Here is an 18,885-nt window from a genome sequence, read left to right as displayed (position 1 = left end):
ATGGTTCTATAAAGAACCGTTGAGATTGAGAATGGTTCTATACAGAACCGTTGAGATTGAGAATGGTTCTATAAAGAACCGTTGAGATTGAGAATGGTTCTATACAGAACCGTTGAGATTGAGAATGGTTCTATACAGAACCGTTGAGATTGAGAATGGTTCTATACAGAACCGTTGAGATTGAGAATGGTTCTATAAAGAATCATTAAAATGGGTCTTATATAGCCCCAAAAAGGGTTTTATAAACTGGGTGGTTCGAGCCCTGAATGCTGATTGGCTGACAGCATTACAAAACATAGATTTTTACTGATCTAATTACGTTGGTAACCAGTTTATAACAGCAGTAAGGCACCTCGGGGGTTGGTGATATATGGCCAACATACGACAGCTAAGGGCTGTGTCCAGGCACTCCACAATTCATCGTGCTTACGAACAGCCCTTAGCCGTGGTATATTGGCCATATACCACAAAACCCAGAGGTGCCTTATTGCTGTTATAAACTGGTTATTTCTAGTTTGACAAGCTGTTTTCAGCAACAGATTTTTTTATTCAGTTGTCATATTGTCAGGTTTGCTAGCAACAAACTATTTAGCTAGCTTCTAGCCTGGTGTTTGATATGCAATGTAATCTCCTCATAATGAACAGTCAGTGGCGAGTGTCCTGACGAGAAGGCAAACTTTTCTAGCTATGCCAGGCAAAATTGGGCATATCAGCTCATTGTTATGGATATATCCAAATGAATGTCAATAGCAGTGGAGGTTGCTGAGGGGAGAACGGCTCATAATAATGGCTGGAACAGAACGAACGGAATGGCATCACACACATGGAAACCATGTCTTTGATGTATTTGATACCATTCCACCTATTCCACTTCGGCCATTACCATGAGCCCATCCTCCCCAATAAATGTGCCACCAACCTCCTGTGGTCATTAGAAAATAGTTACTTTGCTGTTTATTCTGGCTGCAGAATAACACCAGAGGGATATGAACGTTGCCATATAGAACTAACAAATGGGCCACGTCCATAAATAGCCACCAAAAGATATGAAAGTAGGAATTTATAAACTCATAAAAAATAAATTAGCAACAAAAAAAAAGGATTTCTATCAGTAAATGTGTGCTTTCATATTGTTTTCTTTGGCAGCTGTGCTATAATGGGGATAAACAGCTTAAACAAACGTACGGAGGTAGAGGTTGTGACTGTGTAGCTAGTTGGCTAGTTAGCAGCAAGCAAGGGATAAGAACGTTGCTACTTAGCACGGCAATGGAACATAAAGAACAAACAACTGGGTCACGTCTCTAGCACCAAAAAGATGAGAAAGTATGAATTTTCTCATAAACATTAAATTATTCTTCCGGTAAATGTGTGCTTTCCTAATGTTTTCTTTGGCAACTAATATAACTGGGATAAATTCCTCCGTTCTGTACATTACCTTCTTTCCAATGTAGTGTTTATCCGTTACTGATAGAACCCTTGGAAATGGTTATTTAAGGCACCATACAGGTTCCATATTGAATCTTATGACCATGGTTCTTCATAGAACCTTCAAAATGACCATGGTTCTTCATAGAACCTTCAAAAAAAGGTTCCATATAGCACCAAAAAGGATTCCGCTATGGTTACAAGCCAACAAACCATTATTTGGCACATGATAAAACCATTTAGTTTTTGTGTGTTAGTGTAACGGGTTATTAAATATCGATGTCACAAATGTATCATTTGTACATTTCTTTATAAAAAAAGTAGTTATTTGTTACATTTAACTTTGATTTAATGTAAAACCTAGCAGTACTACTTATTTCTCTGACTGTGAGGCGAATACATGTACAGTATAAAACATTTAGCAACAAAAATATTATTATTTGTTTTTCTGAAAAACAAGGCAAGGAGGGAAGGAGAGAAGAAGAGAGCAGAGAAGAGATATGGAGAAGAAGAGAGACCAACATGTAGAAGAGAGAGAAAAAGGAGAGGAGAAGAAGGAGGGAGAGGAGAGAGGGAGGGGAGTACAGTAGATAAGAACTCTGTATGTATTGTATGATGGACAGTAGAAGCTGTGTGAAGGCTTTAAATAATGTGATCTGAGAGCAGTGTGTCCCTATAGCATTGTAATTACAGCAGAGCACTGCAATTAGTGAAATGATATATACAGTACATGCTCCCTGTGCACTCTTATAATAATCACACACACACACACTCTAACTCTACACTTTACTCAAGGTCTTCAGAGGCTGTGAAAACACAATACTGCGGCAAGTCTCTCATTGTAATTCTTTCCTCTGTGTCAGTGTATGCCTTTGTTCTTGTGGTCACTGACTGCTGTACGGTTCAGCCTCTGTCTGTCTGTCTGTCTGTCTGTCTGTCTGTCTGTCTGTCTGTCTGTCTGTCTGTCTGTCTGTCTGTCTGTCTGTCTGTCTGTCTGTCTGTCTGTCTGTCTGTCTGTCTGTCTGTCTGTCTGTCTGTCTGTAACAATAAACACAGCACCTATTAGACAAATAACAGCAACAATAAACACAGCACTCATTAGACAACAACATCAACTATAAACACTGCACCTATTAAACAAATAACAGCAACAATAAACACAGCACTCATTAGACAAACAACATCAACAATAAACACAGCACTCATTAGACAAACAACATCAACAATAAACACAGCACTCATTAGACAAACAACATCAACAATAAACACAGCACCTATTAGACAAATAACAGCAACAATAAACACAGCACTCATTAGACAAATAACATCAACAATAAACACTGCACCTATTAAACAAATAACAGCAACAATAAACACAGCACCCATTAGACTGTTACATCCTTTGATACAAACAATAACAACCATTTACACGGTGTGTGTGTGTGTGTGTGTGTGTGTGTGTGTGTGTGTGTGTGTGTGTGTGTGTGTGTGTGTGTGTGTGTGTGTGGGTGTGTGTGTGTGTGTGTGTGTGTGCCATGTGTGTGCCATACTTGGGCATGTATTTTAATGTGTGTGTGAGTGTGTCTGAATTCAGTGTGAGTGTGTCTGACCAGCATGTAATGATCAGATGAGTAAACTGGGTGTAATTCCTGTGGAATGTATAGCAGTGAGGCGTAGCTAACAGGGAACAAACACCATATCTGAATAATTCAACTAGAATGGGGACCTCCTAACCAGGCCACACTACCGTTACATAACAGATAGAGGATACCATGGTCAACGACGTAGACAGATATGAAAACATACTTACACACACACGCACGCGCGTGCACACACACACTCAGGCACGCAGTGCATGCAAATGTCAAGGACAACGTCATGCTGCTTGCTTAGCGGTTACCGCTTTCCCCCGATCGGCTCATACAGTCTCCAACTCAGAACCTCTGCCTTGCAAACCCACATGACCGGCCTCCTGAAGCATTCCAACCCATTGCACTTTTGAAAAGACCTTCTTCAATGGCACAAGGGGCGATACCTCAGGGTGAGGAGTGAGTTTCACACATCCCCATCTTTAATATTTCACCTTTTACACAAACAAGCACACACGCCTTCCCTCAGCTAGTCATACATATTTCACAAATGGTAGAAACCTAATCACGCATGTGTGCTGATGAGAGTGGAAGTGTGTGTGTGTGTGTGTGTGTGTGTGTGTGTGTGTGTGTGTGTGTGTGTGTGTGTGCGTGCGTGTGTGTGCGCGTGCGCGTGCGCGTGCGTGTGTGCGTGTGTGCGTGTGTCTGTGTGTGTGTGTGTGTGTGTGTGTGTGCGTGTGTTTGTGTGTGTGTGTGTGTGTGTGTGTGTGTGTGTGTGGAGAGGAGAGTGTGAGTCTCCTGAGAAGATTCAAACAACCCTGTGGGATGGGAGGACCTAGCACTGATGTCTGTTCAACACGCAAACCGTGGCAGGGGTTACACACACATGCACACACACACATGCACACACACACATGCACACACACACATGCACACCCACACATGCACACAGACACATACACACAGACACATACACACAGACACATGCACACAGACACATGCACACAGACACATGCACACAGAGACACAATAACAGTTTATTCAGTGACCTTTTGAGGTTTTCACAGGAGATCGCTCTCAGTGCAAAGGAGGGCGGGCACGCACATATACACACACACACACACACACACACACACACACACACACGGGGGTAGTGGCTGAATAGGTATCTGGGTTTAGTAAATCTGGATCTTAAATAAATGTCAGTGAATGATACAGTTTGGTGAAGGAGACAGAGAATCCTCACATGAGTTAACAGAATAAAAGATATGATAATATGGCACATTTCCTTCAGAAAAACATCAGTAAACTATTGCACTCTTGCTGTCACACCCTGATCAGTTTCACCTGTCTTTATGCTTGTCTCCACCCCCCTCCAGGTGTCGCCCATCTTCCCCATTATCCCCTGTGTATTTATACCTATGTTCTCTGTTTGTTTGTAGCCAGGTCGTCTTGTCAGGTCTTACCAGTGTGCTTTCCCATCGTCTTGGTTTCTCAAGTTTCTGTTTCCTAGTTTCCCCGATTCTGACCATTCTGCCTGACCCCCGAGCCTGCCTGCTGTTCTGTACCTTACTGACTCTGCCCTGGATTACTGACCTCTGCCTGCCCTGAGCCTGCCTGCTGTTCTGTACCTTACTGACTCTGCCCTGGATTACTGACCTCTGCCTGCCCTGACCGCGAGCCTGCCTGCTGTTCTGTACCTTACTGACTCTGCCCTGGATTACGGACCTCTGCCTGCCCTGACCGCGAGCCTGCCTGCTATCCTGTACCTTACTGACTCTGCCCTGGATTACTGACCTCTGCCTGCCCTGAGCCTGCCTGCTGTTCTGTACCTTACTGACTCTGCCCTTGATTACTGACCTCTGCCTGCCCTGACCGCGAGCCTGCCTGCTGTTCTGTACCTTACTGACTCTGCCTTGGATTATGGACCTCTGCCTGCCCTTGACTTGTCTTTTGCCTGCCCCCTGTTTGGTCAATAAACATCTGTGATTCTAGCTGTCTGCGTCTGGGTCTTATCCTGAGTTCTGACACTTGCTCAACCTCCGGTAGGTTCAACGACCCTGCTTTACTTGCAAGATCATGTGAATTTAATCTTGCAAACTAGCTAGTGTTTTGGTTCATTAGCTCGTCAGCTAGCTAGCAGTGGCAAGTGGATAACTTTCTAGTTCAAATTAGGCAGAACTGACAAAGATATGAATATTATGAACTTGTATTAATCATTGCAGGAACAATAAGACATTAGGACACAATTGCAAACAGACTTTGAAATGGAATAAAATGTATTCCAATCTACAGAGAGCCTACAGGTGTATTGTAGTCCACTACTATTTTGCTCAGGGTTAGATATCCCCATTGACTAGGGCTTCATTGATATTGATATTTCAGTTACTATCGGGATGTCCAGTCCCCCTATAATTAGAACCATACCTGTGCTCTAACTTTGCATTTACCTACCCATGTATTTCAGCATCCATGTCCCCATGTTCTTGCCTGTAAGCATTGCATACGGCATGCAGGGCATAACCCTAGCATGTCACAAACACATGTTCCTGCACTTGGCCATCACGTCCTATATGGTGCATACATACAGTACACCATGGAGATCCTTATAAATGACTAATTGCTAATTCTCTGTGATACACGTTCTGCTACTGGACCACCATTACTTTGTAGAACACGAGTTAGCCAACTAATAATGTTGTGTAGTTGCATAAACAGTGTGTGCCAAGATTATGATAACTAACCCTGTACCCTTTCATCTGCGTTATGTGACGTAGAGATATTGTTGAAAATAGGTTTATTGGGTGAACAACAAAGGGCTCATAACATCCACAATATATTCCTGAATGATGTGTCTCTCAGTCAGTTTTTCCTGCATGTTTATGACTATGTACTGAGAATGAAATGCAATCAGCAACATGAGCTTCCTCCTCTACCTCTCTGCAGTACAGATTCTCACTGGCAGTAGACACAAGAACCCATATTTGAAGATTACATTAGATTGTGAAGTTATCCCTAATGCTTATGACAAACTATCTCCAGAACCAGTCATAGCCAGTGTTTTGGCTAATATTTTGAACACTAGCCTAAAGATGGAATGTGTTGTTGATTATCATTGCCTAGTTACAAGGTCACATTCACTTGGAGGTATCTGGATGTCCCAGCACCGCTGGATCACAGATATAACAAGGAGCATCTTTGGCTGTATGCTAGCTAGCTGTATGTGAATAAACCACTCTTAGATGGCGTCTGTGATGATTTCTATAGTGGGTTTGCCTGGTCGGATGTCACGGTGGTGCAGACATAGCCTCCAGCCCTGCTACCCATCCAGCTCTGGCTGTAGCTCCCTCATGACCCAGAGCTCATTATGGTCGTTGTAGGAGATGGTGTCATACTGATTAGCTTGAGGCTCCCGAGTGGCGCATGCAGTCTAAGGCACTGCATCTCAGTGCTAGAGGTGTCACTACAGACCATGGTTCAATTCCAGGCTGTATCACAACCGGCCGTGATTGGGAGTCCCACAGGGCGGCGCACAATTGGCCCAGGTTTGTCCGAGTTAGGGATTTGGCTGGGATAGGCCGTCATTGTAAATAAGAATTTGTTTTCAACTGACTTTCCTAGTTAAATACAAAAAAATCAAAGCTGCATGCCTGTTTCTCTGTTCGGTGTCGTAGAGATAAGCCAGGAAGAGGTACTAGGTATAGACCACTTGCCATCTCTGAACTTAGGTTTGGATTTTGTTTATCACCCACTGAATGAACCAAGCATTGCTGCAGACACAATTAAACAAGTTATTATTCAGGTCCATGTAACTCAATGAAGGGAGAGAATGCATCACTATCTCATTGATAGCTGTAAGTTCGTTATTTCTTACTTGCAAGTGAAACACTTGCGATAATTGGCTCCTATAGGGAAATCTAAAGACTCGTGTGAGTTCTAGGATTGGGTAACACAGCTCTGGAGTGAGGTTGTGAACACTTGCGATAATTGGCTCCTATAAGGAAATCTAAAGACTCGTGTGAGTTCTAGGATTGGGTAACACAGCTCTGGAGTGAGGTTGTGAACACTTGTGATAATTGGCTCCTATAAGGAAATCTAAAGACTTGTGTGAGTTCTAAGATTGGGTAACACAGCTCTTGAGTGAGGTTGTGAACACTTGCGATAATTGGCTCCTATAAGGAAATCTAAAGAGTCGTGTGAGTTCTAGGATTGGGTAACACAGCTCTGGAATGAGGTTGTGAACACTTGCGATAATTGGCTCCTATAAGGAAATCTAAAGACTCGTGTGAGTTCTAGGATTGGGTAACACAGCTCTGGAGTGAGGCTGTGAACACTTGCGATAATTGGCTCCTATAAGGAAATCTAAAGACTCGTGTGAGTTCTAGAATTGGGTAACACAGCTCTGGCGTGAGGTTGGGAACACTTGCGATAATTGGCTCCTATAAGGAAATCTAAAGACTCGTGTGAGTTCTAGGATTGGGTAACACAGCTCTGGGGTGAGGTTGTGAACACTTGCGATAATTGGCTCCTATAAGGAAATCTAAAGACTCGTGTGAGTTCTAGGATTGGGTAACACAGCTCTGGAGTGAGGTTGTGAACACTTGCGATAATTGGCTCCTATAAGGAAATCTAAAGACTCGTGTGAGTTCTAGGATTGGGTAACACAGCTCTGGAGTGAGGTTGGGAACACTTGCGATAATTGGCTCCTATAAGGAAATCTAAAGACTCGTGTGAGTTCTAGGATTGGGTAACACAGCTCTGGAGTGAGGTTGGGAACACTTGCGATAATTGGCTCCTATAAGGAAATCTAAAGACTCGTGTGAGTTCTAGGATTGGGTAACACAGCTCTGGAGTGAGGTTGTGAACACTTGCGATAATTGGCTCCTATAAGGAAATCTAAAGAGTCGTGTGAGTTCTAGGATTGGGTAACACAGCTCTGGAATGAGGTTGTGAACACTTGCGATAATTGGCTCCTATAAGGAAATCTAAAGACTCGTGTGAGTTCTAGGATTGGGTAACACAGCTCTGGAGTGTGGTTGTGAACACTTGCGATAATTGGCTCCTATAAGGAAATCTAAAGACTCGTGTGAGTTCTAGGATTGGGTAACACAGCTCTGGAGTGAGGTTGTGAACACTTGCGATAATTGGCTCCTATAAGGAAATCTAAAGACTCGTGTGAGTTCTTGGATTGGGTAACACAGCTCTGGAGTGAGGTTGTGAACACTTGCGATAATTGGCTCCTATAAGGAAATCTAAAGACTCGTGTGAGTTCTAGGATTGGGTAACACAGCTCTGGAGTGAGGTTGTGAACACTTGCGATAATTGGCTCCTATAAGGAAATCTAAAGAGTCGTGTGAGTTCTAGGATTGGGTAACACAGCTCTGGAGTGAGGTTGTGAACACTTGCGATAATTGGCTCCTATAGGGAAATCTAAAGACTCGTGTGAGTTCTAGGATTGGGTAACACAGCTCTGGAGTGAGGTTGTGAATATATTGTTGCTGATGTCAAGGTACATCAACTGAGGTGTGTAAATGAATGTGTCTGGGTGCAGAGATTTGATACTGAGATACCCTAACCATATTGTTAATAAAGACTTCACCTTCAAGACAGCTTGATAGTAGATTATGCATTCCTTCCGGACACTGGCTGTAGATTTTCAGATATTCGAGAGATGACAAGTGAAAGAACGGTGGAGTGTTTAGCGAGGGTTCGTCCATTTTATAGCTCTCTAATTGCTCCTGAAGGGATTTTATGTCCTTACAGAATGAGATTTGTAAGGTTGACCAATCCCTCAAAGGTCCTGTCATTCATACTGGTCATTTGATTGTCAACTAAATCCAAATAGTTGAGTGACTGTAATCTTTGTCTTCTTTCCCAATGGACTTTAGTTCATTTCCTCCAATCTCCAAGATCTCTAGATTTTCCAAACCATTCTTGAAAGCACTATTCATGGTCAGGATATTATTTTCTACCAGGTTTAGGACCGTTAAGGCCTTTAAATCCTGGAAGACACAGTTTTCTAGATTACGAATTGGATTACTGTAAGTGGACAGTTCAATGAGTCTTGTAAAATGTGCCAAATCTGATCAGTAGATCTTAGAGGCTTAATCTGTTGGGCCAGTAACTGAAAGGTTGCTGGTTCAAATCCCAGAGATGACAAGGCTTTGTCGATGTACCCTTGAACAAGGCACTTTACCCTAATTGTTCCTTTAAGTCGCTCTGGATACGAGCGTCTGCTAAATGTGATTGTTGATACTGTTGCAGCTGAGATCAAGGATTTCCCATGTGGAGAGCAAAGATGAAATCTTGTTGTGGCACAGTCAAAGATATTTCAGCTGCTTAAGAGATCTGAATGAGGACTTAGACAGATCAGACATTATTATCTGATAAATCAAGTTTTGTTGGCTGACTTCAGTACTGGAGCAATTCCTTAGATACAAAACTGATGTCATATTTCAGTAGAAGTGTGCCCATTGCCCAATCAAGGTATGTGTTAGGCGATATCGGTTAGAACTTTGATATAGGGGTGTTTATTTTTCCCTAAATTAGAAAGTGCCAGAGAAGCCAACAAGGAGTTCAGGCCTTGCAGCCCCATACTCATACCCTCCAAAGACATCTGGACACCGTTCAAGTCAAGCTTGTACATGTCACTCAGAAAATACCTGTCCGCCACATCCCACTCCATGCTTCTATTTTGGACACAGTAGGAGAGGTCTACATTCTTAAGGTAAGGGAGAACATCTGCTGTGATACGGAACTTTTCCAATGGATTACAAGATACATCCAGCACCATCAGCCCTTTGGAAGAGTTTAATATTTCCATTGATTCAATAGAGGTACATTTGTTCCTACTAATGTAGATTTGTTAAACGTAAGAAGCGCTGAACATCCTTTAGAGGATGTATTTTGTTGCTGCCTAAGTTCACTACCAGTAAACTTGAGAGAGACTGAAGGGATAATGATTCAATAGTTATGGTCAGGTTGTTTTCCAGGTCCAGCGCTGAGAAGTTGGCCAGGCCCTGAAACATGTGATCTGAGATGGTGGTGAGTTTGTTATAGCTCAGGTCTAGTTGCTGCAGAGCTAGAATGGTAGAATGCCCTGTCCTCAACATGAGAGAACACATTACTGGACATGGTCCTGAATTTGAGGACTTTTAGACCTTGAAACCCTTTGATCACTGAAATGTTATTACAGAAAATGTCTAAAGATCTCACTACTGGGGGAAAGTCTTCTAGTATGGTGTGTAGGTTCTATTTTCTAGAGTACTTTATTCTGAACAGGGGTGCAGTGTTTCAGTGAATACCCCCTTACTGGATTAACAAAAAGCCAGACATACAGCAGAAAAAGCCATTCCTGGCAGCCATCTTGAGTTACAACACTAGGAACTAGAGTGGCTGGTGCACAACGTACTGTACATTGGAGCCTGGTGCGGTTCACATCTAAAGTAGACAAAAAATAGATTTGTTTAAGGTGTTTGAAAGAGCTATTAAGTTATTGAAACATACAGTTCCTTGAAAAACTGTTTACCATCTTAAATGTACATTTTAAAATGTTTGTGCCTAGTAAGCATTTGAAAATGTAACAGATGAAATCCGGTTTACAGTAAAAAAAAAATGAAGATCTGACTTAATAAGTGGCGTTTACCCGGACACAGATTAAGCCTAGTCCTGGACTAAAAAGCTAACTCAATGTCTAGGACCAGATTTAATCTATGTTCATGGAAACGAATAATGATCTACACAATTTACTCCACAACTTCAAATTGACTTTCTACATCAAAAAAATCACTAACAATCAATATCTGGACTACCTCTAACAGGTGATCCAATGTATTAATTTACCTTACAAAACATTTTCTCTATTGTGGTAGAACATACTTGACTAAAGCATTATGTTAAAACAAACCAGAGGAGAACCAGAGGAGAGGAAAATATCAGTATGTAAATAGGCGGAGGTAAATGCTGGTAAAAAATGCTATTCTCGAAGAGAGAACATCTTCTGGACAAAGACACTGCGTCACACAGAAGACAGGCAAGCCACAACAGTCATTATTTTTACTGGAAATCATCAGAAGAAGACGAGAGTGCTTTCCCCACCAGCATAGCACTGTGGAAAAGGTTTCCACCTCAAGCACAAAAAAAGAAGGGACACATAGCTCTGCCAGCTTAGGGGAGAGGTAAGGTGGGCGTGTTTGGGAAATGCTTCCTTTTAATAGATTATGATACACAAAGCACACACGTATTCCTTAAAGGTTCGATACGGATCTCCCTGTTTTACTCCAAAATACAGAATAATTCAGTATTTCTAAGGAATGGGTGGCAAACTTTGATATGACTGACTGAATGAGGAGCTGAGAAAAAGTTGGAGGACAAATATGCGACATCAGATGATGGAAAAACATAACTAACTGCATGTCTGTTCCTATTCCCACAACTTCCCTTGGAGACACACCCCAGACTGTTAGAGTGGAGGGTAAAATACTTTGGAATCTGAGACAGGCAAGGATGAAATGTCTGCCATCAGATCTTGTATGTGGGAAGACTCCTTCCTTAGTGGACCTGAAAAAGACACATGCGCCTGTATTCACATGTGTGTATGTGTGTTTGTGTGTGTGTGTGTGTGTGTCTGTGTATGTGTGTGTGTGTGTGTGTGTGTGTGCATGCAGGCACATGTGTTTTTCAGGCCTGTTTGTGGCTGGCCAGTGTATTTCACACTAGAGGAAACAGGCTCAGCTGAAAGGGAGGTCATGGAAGAAGTGCAGAGAATTACTCAGCTGAAGCACATTATATCTGCAGCCGTTAGAGAGACAGGATGCATGCACCACACACAGAACCCTGTTAAGAGCATTACCAGCAGCATCTTTGATGTTAGGCATAACAGACGACACAGAGGACTCCTGGAGCCTCCCAAGTGTGTGTGTGTGTGTGTGTGTGTGTGTGCACGTGTGTGACCTTGCCTGAGACTCCAAGACTTGTTTTAGCTCCCAGACCTATTGCTTAGGCTTTAGCGCAATGACCTAACATGGTACTGTGGCATGCAGGAGAAAATACATGTATTGTCATAATCTTATATGTCTTATAGGGAACAAGGGGGTGTGTCACATTTTGCAGTCATGTGATGTCCCAAGTTTGCTTTCCCCCTCTTACTTAGTTCCTGAATCACTCAAACCTATTTTCCCCATACTGACCTCCTCCAAATAGGACTAGTTGAAGTCTCTCTCTCAAGGTCCAAATATACACTGAGTGTACAAAACACTAGGAACACCTTCTTAATATTGAGTTGCACCCCCTTTTCCCGTCAGAACAGCCTCAATTTGTCGGGCATGAACTATAAGTTGTCGAATGCGTTCCACAGGAATGCTGGCCCATGTTGACTCCAATGCTGGCTGGTTCCTTCCTAGGAAGAGGACCACCCCTCTCTAGGTTGATTCCAAGGTTCCTGCCTTTCTAGGGAGTTTTTCCTAGCCACTGTGCTTCCAAATCTGCATTGCCTCCTCTTTGGGGTTTTGGCTGGGTTTCTGTATAAGCACGTTGTGACAACTGCTGATGTAAAAAGGGCTTTATAAAATCAATTTGATTGATGATTGACTCTGTATGTAATTTGCCATATGAAAAGTCTAATTAAATGTTTTGACGGTGTATTCTCTTTCTTTTTTATTATGTGTGGATTTTCCTCTCTTCGAGCACACATTTTATCTAGATTTTCCTCTCTTCCACCACACATTTTATCTAGATTTTCCTCTCTTCCACCAAATATTTTATCTAGATTTACTCAACTCAAATACAACAGGGCCCTGTGTATATACAGTTGAAGTCGTAAGTTTACATACACTTTAGCCAAATACATTTAAACTCAGTTTTTCACAATTCCTGACATTTAATCCTAGTAAAAATTCCCTGTCTTAGGTCAGTTAGAATCACCACTTTATTTTAAGAATGTGAAATGTCCGAATAATAGTAGAGAGAATGATTTATTTCAGCTTTTACTTCTTTCATCACATTCCCAGTGGGTCAGAAGCTTACATTCTCAATTAGTATTTGGTAGCATTGCCTTTAAATTGTTTAACTTGGGTCAAACATTTCGGGTAGCCTTCCACAAGCTTCCCACAATAAGTTGGGTGAATTTTGGGCCATTCCTCCTGACAGAGCTGGTGTAACTGAGTCAGGTTTGTAGGCCTTCTTGCTCGCACACACTTTTTCAGTTCTGCCCACACATTTTCTACAGGATTGAGGTCAGGGCTTTGTGATGGCCACTCCAATACCTTGACTTTGTTGTCCTTAAGTCATTTTGCCACAACTTTGGAAGTATTCTTGGGGTCATTGTCCATTTGGAAGACCCATTTGCGACCAAGCTTTAACTTCCTGATTGATGTCTTGAGATGATGCTTCAATATATCCACATAATTTTCCTGCCTCATGATGCCACCTATTTTGTGAAGTGCACCAGTCCCTCCTGCAGCAAAGCACCCCCACAACATGATGTTGCCACTCCCGTGCGTCACGGTTCGGATGGTGTTCTTCGGCTTGCAAGCGTCCCCCTTTTTCCTCCAAACATAACGATGGTCATTATGGCCAAACAGTTCTATTTTTGTTTCATCAGACCAGAGGACATTTCTTCGAAAAGTACGATCTTTGTCCCCATGTGCAGTTACAAACCGTAGTCTGGCTTTTTTATGGCGGTTTTGGAGCAGTGGCTTCTTCCTTGCTGAGCGGCCTTTCAGGTTATCTCGATATAGGACTCGTTTTACTGTGGATACATTTGTACCTGTTTCCTCCAGCATCTTCACAAGGTCCTTTGCTGTTGTTCTGGGATTGATTTGCACTTTTCGCACCGAAGTACGTTCATCTCTAGGAGACAGAATACGTCTCCTTCCTGAGCAGTATGACGGCTGCATGGTTCCATGGTGTTTATACTTGCATACTATTGTTTGTTACAGATGAACGTGGTACCTTCAGGCATTTGGAAATTGCTCCCAAGGATGAACCAGATTTCTGGAGGTTTACAATTTTTTTATGAGGTCTTGGCTGATTTCTTTTGATTTTCCCATGATGCCAAGCAAAGAGGTACTGAGTTTGAAGGTAGGCTTTGAAATACATCCACAGGTACATCTCCGATTGACTCAAATGATGTCAATTAACCTATCAGAAACTTCTAAAGCCATGACATCCTTTTCTGGAATTTTCCAAGCTGTTTAAAGGCACAGTCAACTAAGTGTATGTAAACTTCTGATCCACTGGAATTGTGATACACTGAATTATAAGTGAAATAATCTGTCTGTAAACAATTGTTGGAAAAATGACTTGCGTCATTCACAAAGTAGATGTCCTTACCGAATTGCCAAAACTATAGTTTGTTAACAAGAAATTTGTGAGTGATTGAAAAACAAGTTTTAATGACTCCAACCTAAGTGTATGTAAACTTCCTACTTCCAACTGTGTGTGTGTGTGTGTTCCTCCTGCTGTAGATAACACCCTAACCTGAAACGGCCTCTCTTTCTCCGTCACTTTATATTTAGATGACCTTCTAACAAGCTAACAAAACACAAATGTGTCTGAGCAGCATTCCTCTGATATGAGGGAACTTCTGTGTGTGTATGTGTGTGTGCGTGAGTGTGTCTGTGTCTGTGTGTGTGTGTGCGTGTAAGTGTGTGTGTGTTTGTGTGTGCGTGTGTGTGTGTGTGTGTGTTTGTTTGTTTGTGTGTGCGTGTGTGTGTGTGTGTGTGTGTGTGTGTGTGTGTGTGTGTGTGTGTGTGTGTGTGTGTGTGTGTGTGTGTGTGTGTGTGTCTGTCTGTGCACGATTCTCCTGGGGCATTTTCTGTCAGCCTGACAGAACACAGACTCAGGGAGCGACAGTCAGTCTCATTTGAGCTAAAACGCTAAAGCGACGTTTGGAAAACTTTGAAAGCAACGTTTGCACAATATCAGATGTGGTCAATTATGGTAGAGGTGGCTTCTTTGGGGTAGTCTGTCGCTTATTTTGTTCACATACAGTTGGTCACGCAAAGTTTATTTTGGTAAATTACTTCCCACTGTGAGGGCTGTTTGAACAGAGAAATAAAATCTCTAAGAGTTCTATTCTAGAACTCTGACTGATCAGCTGATTGTGATGTCATCAATTAGAATGTTCAGTACTGAATGTTCTAAGTTTACACACGGGTGTTCCAGAGTACCTAGAAGGGTTAGGAGGAACAAAGTTAATGCACCTCAATGTGCTGCTAACATGATGTCTTCTGGCATATCCAGACGTGGCCTAATGGATCTATGCATTACTTATGGTAATTACTTATCAGTTAGTAGCTCATAACGCACCATCTAAATTAGATAGAGATACAGGGAGGGAAGGGTGAGGGATTAGTGTGTATCCACAGTTGACACAATTGTTGTTCACAACTGTCACCTTTTAGTTTCCATAACATGGGACAACATGGGACATGGCTTGGAGACACTGAGGAAGTCCCCACGAGGTCAAATGCTATTTCTGGGTGGTTTAGGATTAAGGTTAGAAATAGTGTTAGGGTTAGAATTACGTTAAGGGTTAGGGTTAGGAGCAAGGGTTAGTTTAATTTAGGGTTAGGGTTAAGGTTAAGGTTAAGGTTAGGGTTAGAGTAAGGGTAAGGGTAAGAGTATGGGTTAGGGTTAAGGGTTAGAGAAAATAGGATTTTGAATGGGACTGAATTGTGTGTCCCCACAAGGTTAGCTGTACAAGACTGTGGTGCCGGAGGGGTTGGCTGCCGTCTTATCGGCTCTTAAAACCAACCGTGCTATTATGTTTGTTTTTTAGTCTTGTTCGTAACTTGTTTTGTACATAATGTTGCTGCTACTGTCTCTTATGACCGAAAAGAGCTTCTAGACATTTGAACTGCGATTACTCAGTTTTTCTTCAATGAGCCGGATGGGAGGGATATACTGCAGACACCCGACCAGGCCCAGATCCCTGTCATTCGCTGGAGAAGGAAACAGAGATTTTGCGGAAAAAGATCAGGGTGTCTTGGGAGGATCAGGCGACGAGTGGCTAATGTGTCTTTGCCTTCCGTCCTGCTAGCTAACGTTCAATCGCTGGAAAATAAATGGGATTAACTGAAAGCACGTATATCCTACCAACAGGACATTAACTGTAATATCTTATGATTCACCGAGTTGTGGCTGAACGACGACATTAAAAACATACAACTGGCGGGTTTTACGCTCTATCGGCAGGATAGAACAGCAGCCTCTGGTAAGACACAGGGTGGGGGCCTATGCATTTATGTAAACAACAGCTGTTGCATGATATCTAAGGAAGTCTTGAGGCTATGCTCGCCTGACGTAGAGTATCCCATGATAAGCTGTAGACCACACTATCTAGCTAGAGAGTTTTCATCTGTATTTTTCGTAGCTGTCTACATACCACCACAGACCGATGCTGGCACTAAAACCGCGCTCAATGAGCTGTATACCGCCATAAGCAAACAGGAAAACGTTCACCCAGAGGCAGCGCTCCTAGTGGCCGGGGACTTTAATGCAAGGAAACTTAAATCAGTTTTACCTCCTTTCTATCAGCATGTTAATTGTGCAACCAGAGGGAAAAATATTCTAGACGACCTTAACTCCACACACAGAGACGGATATAAAGCTCTCCCTCGCCCTCCATTTGGCAAATCTGACCATAATTCTATCCTCCTGCTTACAAGCAGAAATTCAAGCAAGAAGCACCAGTGACTCGGTTTATAAAAAAGTGGTCAGATGAAGCAGATGCTAAACTACATGTTCCGGGATTTTTCCAATGGCATTGAGGAGTACACTGGCTTTATCAATAAGTGCATCGATGATGTCATCTCTACAGTGACTGTACGTATATACCTCAACCAGAAGCCACGGATTACAGGAAACATTTGCACTGATCTGAATGGTAGACTCTAACCCTGAAGTTTATAAGAAATCCTGCTATGCCCGCCGATGAACGATCAAACAGGTAATACGTCAATACTAAGATCGAATCTTATTATAACGGCTTCCAACGCTCGTCGGATGTGGCAGGGCTTGCAAACTATTACAGACTACCAATGGAACAGCCGAGAGCTGCCCAGTGACACGAGCCTACCAGACGAGATAAATAACTTCTATGCTCGCGTTGAGGCAAGTAACACTGAAACATGCATGAGAGCATCAGCTGTTCCGGACGACTGTGTGATCACTCTCTCCGCAGCCGATGTGAGTAAGACCTTTAAACAGGTCAACATTCACAAGGCCGCAGGGCTAGACAGATTACCAGGACGTGTACTGCGAGCATGTGCTGCCCAACTGGCAAGTGTCTTCACTGACATTTTCAACCTGTCCCTGACTGAGTCTGTAATACCAACATGTTTCAAGCAGATCACCATAGTCCCTGTGGCCAAGAACACTAAGATAACCTGTCTAAATGATTACTGACCTATAGCACTCACGTCTGTATTCATGAAATGTTTTGAAAGGCTGGTCATGGGTCACATCAACACCATTATCACATAAACCCTAGACCCACTCCAATTTGCATACCGCTCCAACAGATCCACAGATGATGCAATGTCTATTGCACTCAACACTGCCCTTTCACACCTGGACAAAAGGAACACCTATGTGAGAATGCTATTCATTGACGACAGCTCAGCGATAAACACCATAGTGCCCATCACTACGCTTAGGACCCTGGGACTAAACATCTCCCTCTGCAACTGGATCCTGGACTTCCTCAACACAGGAGCCCCTCAGTCCCATCCTGTACTCCCTGTTCACTCATGACTGCACGGCCAGGCCAGGCTTGACTCCAACACCATCATTAAGTTATCTGATGACATAACAGTGGTAGGCCTGATCACTGACAACGATGAGACAGCCTATAGGGAGGAGGTCAGAGACCTGACCGTGTGGTGCCAGGACAACAACCTCTCCCTCAATGTGATCAAGACAAAGGAGATGATTGTGGACTGCAGGAAAAGGAGGACCGAGCACGCCCCCATTCTCATCGACGGGGCTGCAGTGGAGCAGGTTGAGAGCTTCAAATTCCTTGGCGTCCACATCACAAACAAACTAACATGGTCCAAGTACACCAAGACAGTCGTGAAGAGGGCACAACAAAACCTAATCCCCCTCAGGAGACTGAAAAGATTTAGCATGGGTCCTGAGATCCTCAAAAGTTTCTACAACTGCACCACCGAGAGCATCCTGACGGGTTGCATCACTGCCTGGTATGGCACCTGCTCGGCCTCCGACCGCAAGGCACCACAGAGGGTAGTGCGTACGGCCCAGTACATCACCGGGGTCAAGGTTCCTGCCATCCAGGACCTCTATACCAGGCGGTGTCAGAGGAAGGCCCAAAAAATGGTCAAAGACTCCAGCCACCCTAGTCATAGACTTTTCTCTCTGCTATTGCACGACAAGCAGTACCGGAGCGCCAAGTCTAGGTCCAATAGGCTTCTAAACAGCTTCTACCCCCAAGCCATAAGACTCCTGAGCACCTAATCAAATGGCTACCCAGACTATTTGCATTGCCCCCCCTCGCCCCCCCCCTCTTCTATGCTGCTGCTGCTGCCTGTTATTATCTATGAATAGTCACATGAATAACTCTACCTACATGTACATATTACTTCATTTACCTCGACACCGGTGCCACCGCACATCGACTCTGTATCGGTAACCCCTGTATATAGCCTCCACATCGACTCTGTACCGGTACCCCCTGTATACAGCCCCGCTATTGTTATTTACTGCTGCTCTTTAATTATTTGTTATTCTTATCTCTTATTTATTTATTTTTTTGTATTTTCTTAAAACTGCATTGTTGGTTAAGTAATCCATATTGGGCTTTACAATCATTTACAAAAAGACTTAGAAATCTATTTCAAATGACAAAAAA

The 18,885-nt window shown here is 43.0% G+C and overlaps 2 pseudogenes; both read right to left on the bottom strand.

The window, feature by feature from the left end:
• Window positions 1-632: 632 nt before the first annotated feature.
• On the bottom strand, window positions 633-8,963 carry LOC115200877 (toll-like receptor 4; annotated as a pseudogene).
• Window positions 8,964-9,284: 321 nt separating this feature from the next.
• Window positions 9,285-10,138, bottom strand: LOC115200876 (leucine-rich repeat transmembrane neuronal protein 2-like; annotated as a pseudogene).
• Window positions 10,139-18,885: the final 8,747 nt, after the last annotated feature.

The sequence above is a fragment of the Salmo trutta genome, chromosome 10 (assembly GCF_901001165.1).
Source record: "Salmo trutta chromosome 10, fSalTru1.1, whole genome shotgun sequence".
NCBI lineage: Eukaryota > Metazoa > Chordata > Actinopteri > Salmoniformes > Salmonidae > Salmo > Salmo trutta.
This window is presented reverse-complemented; position numbering and strand designations above follow the sequence as displayed.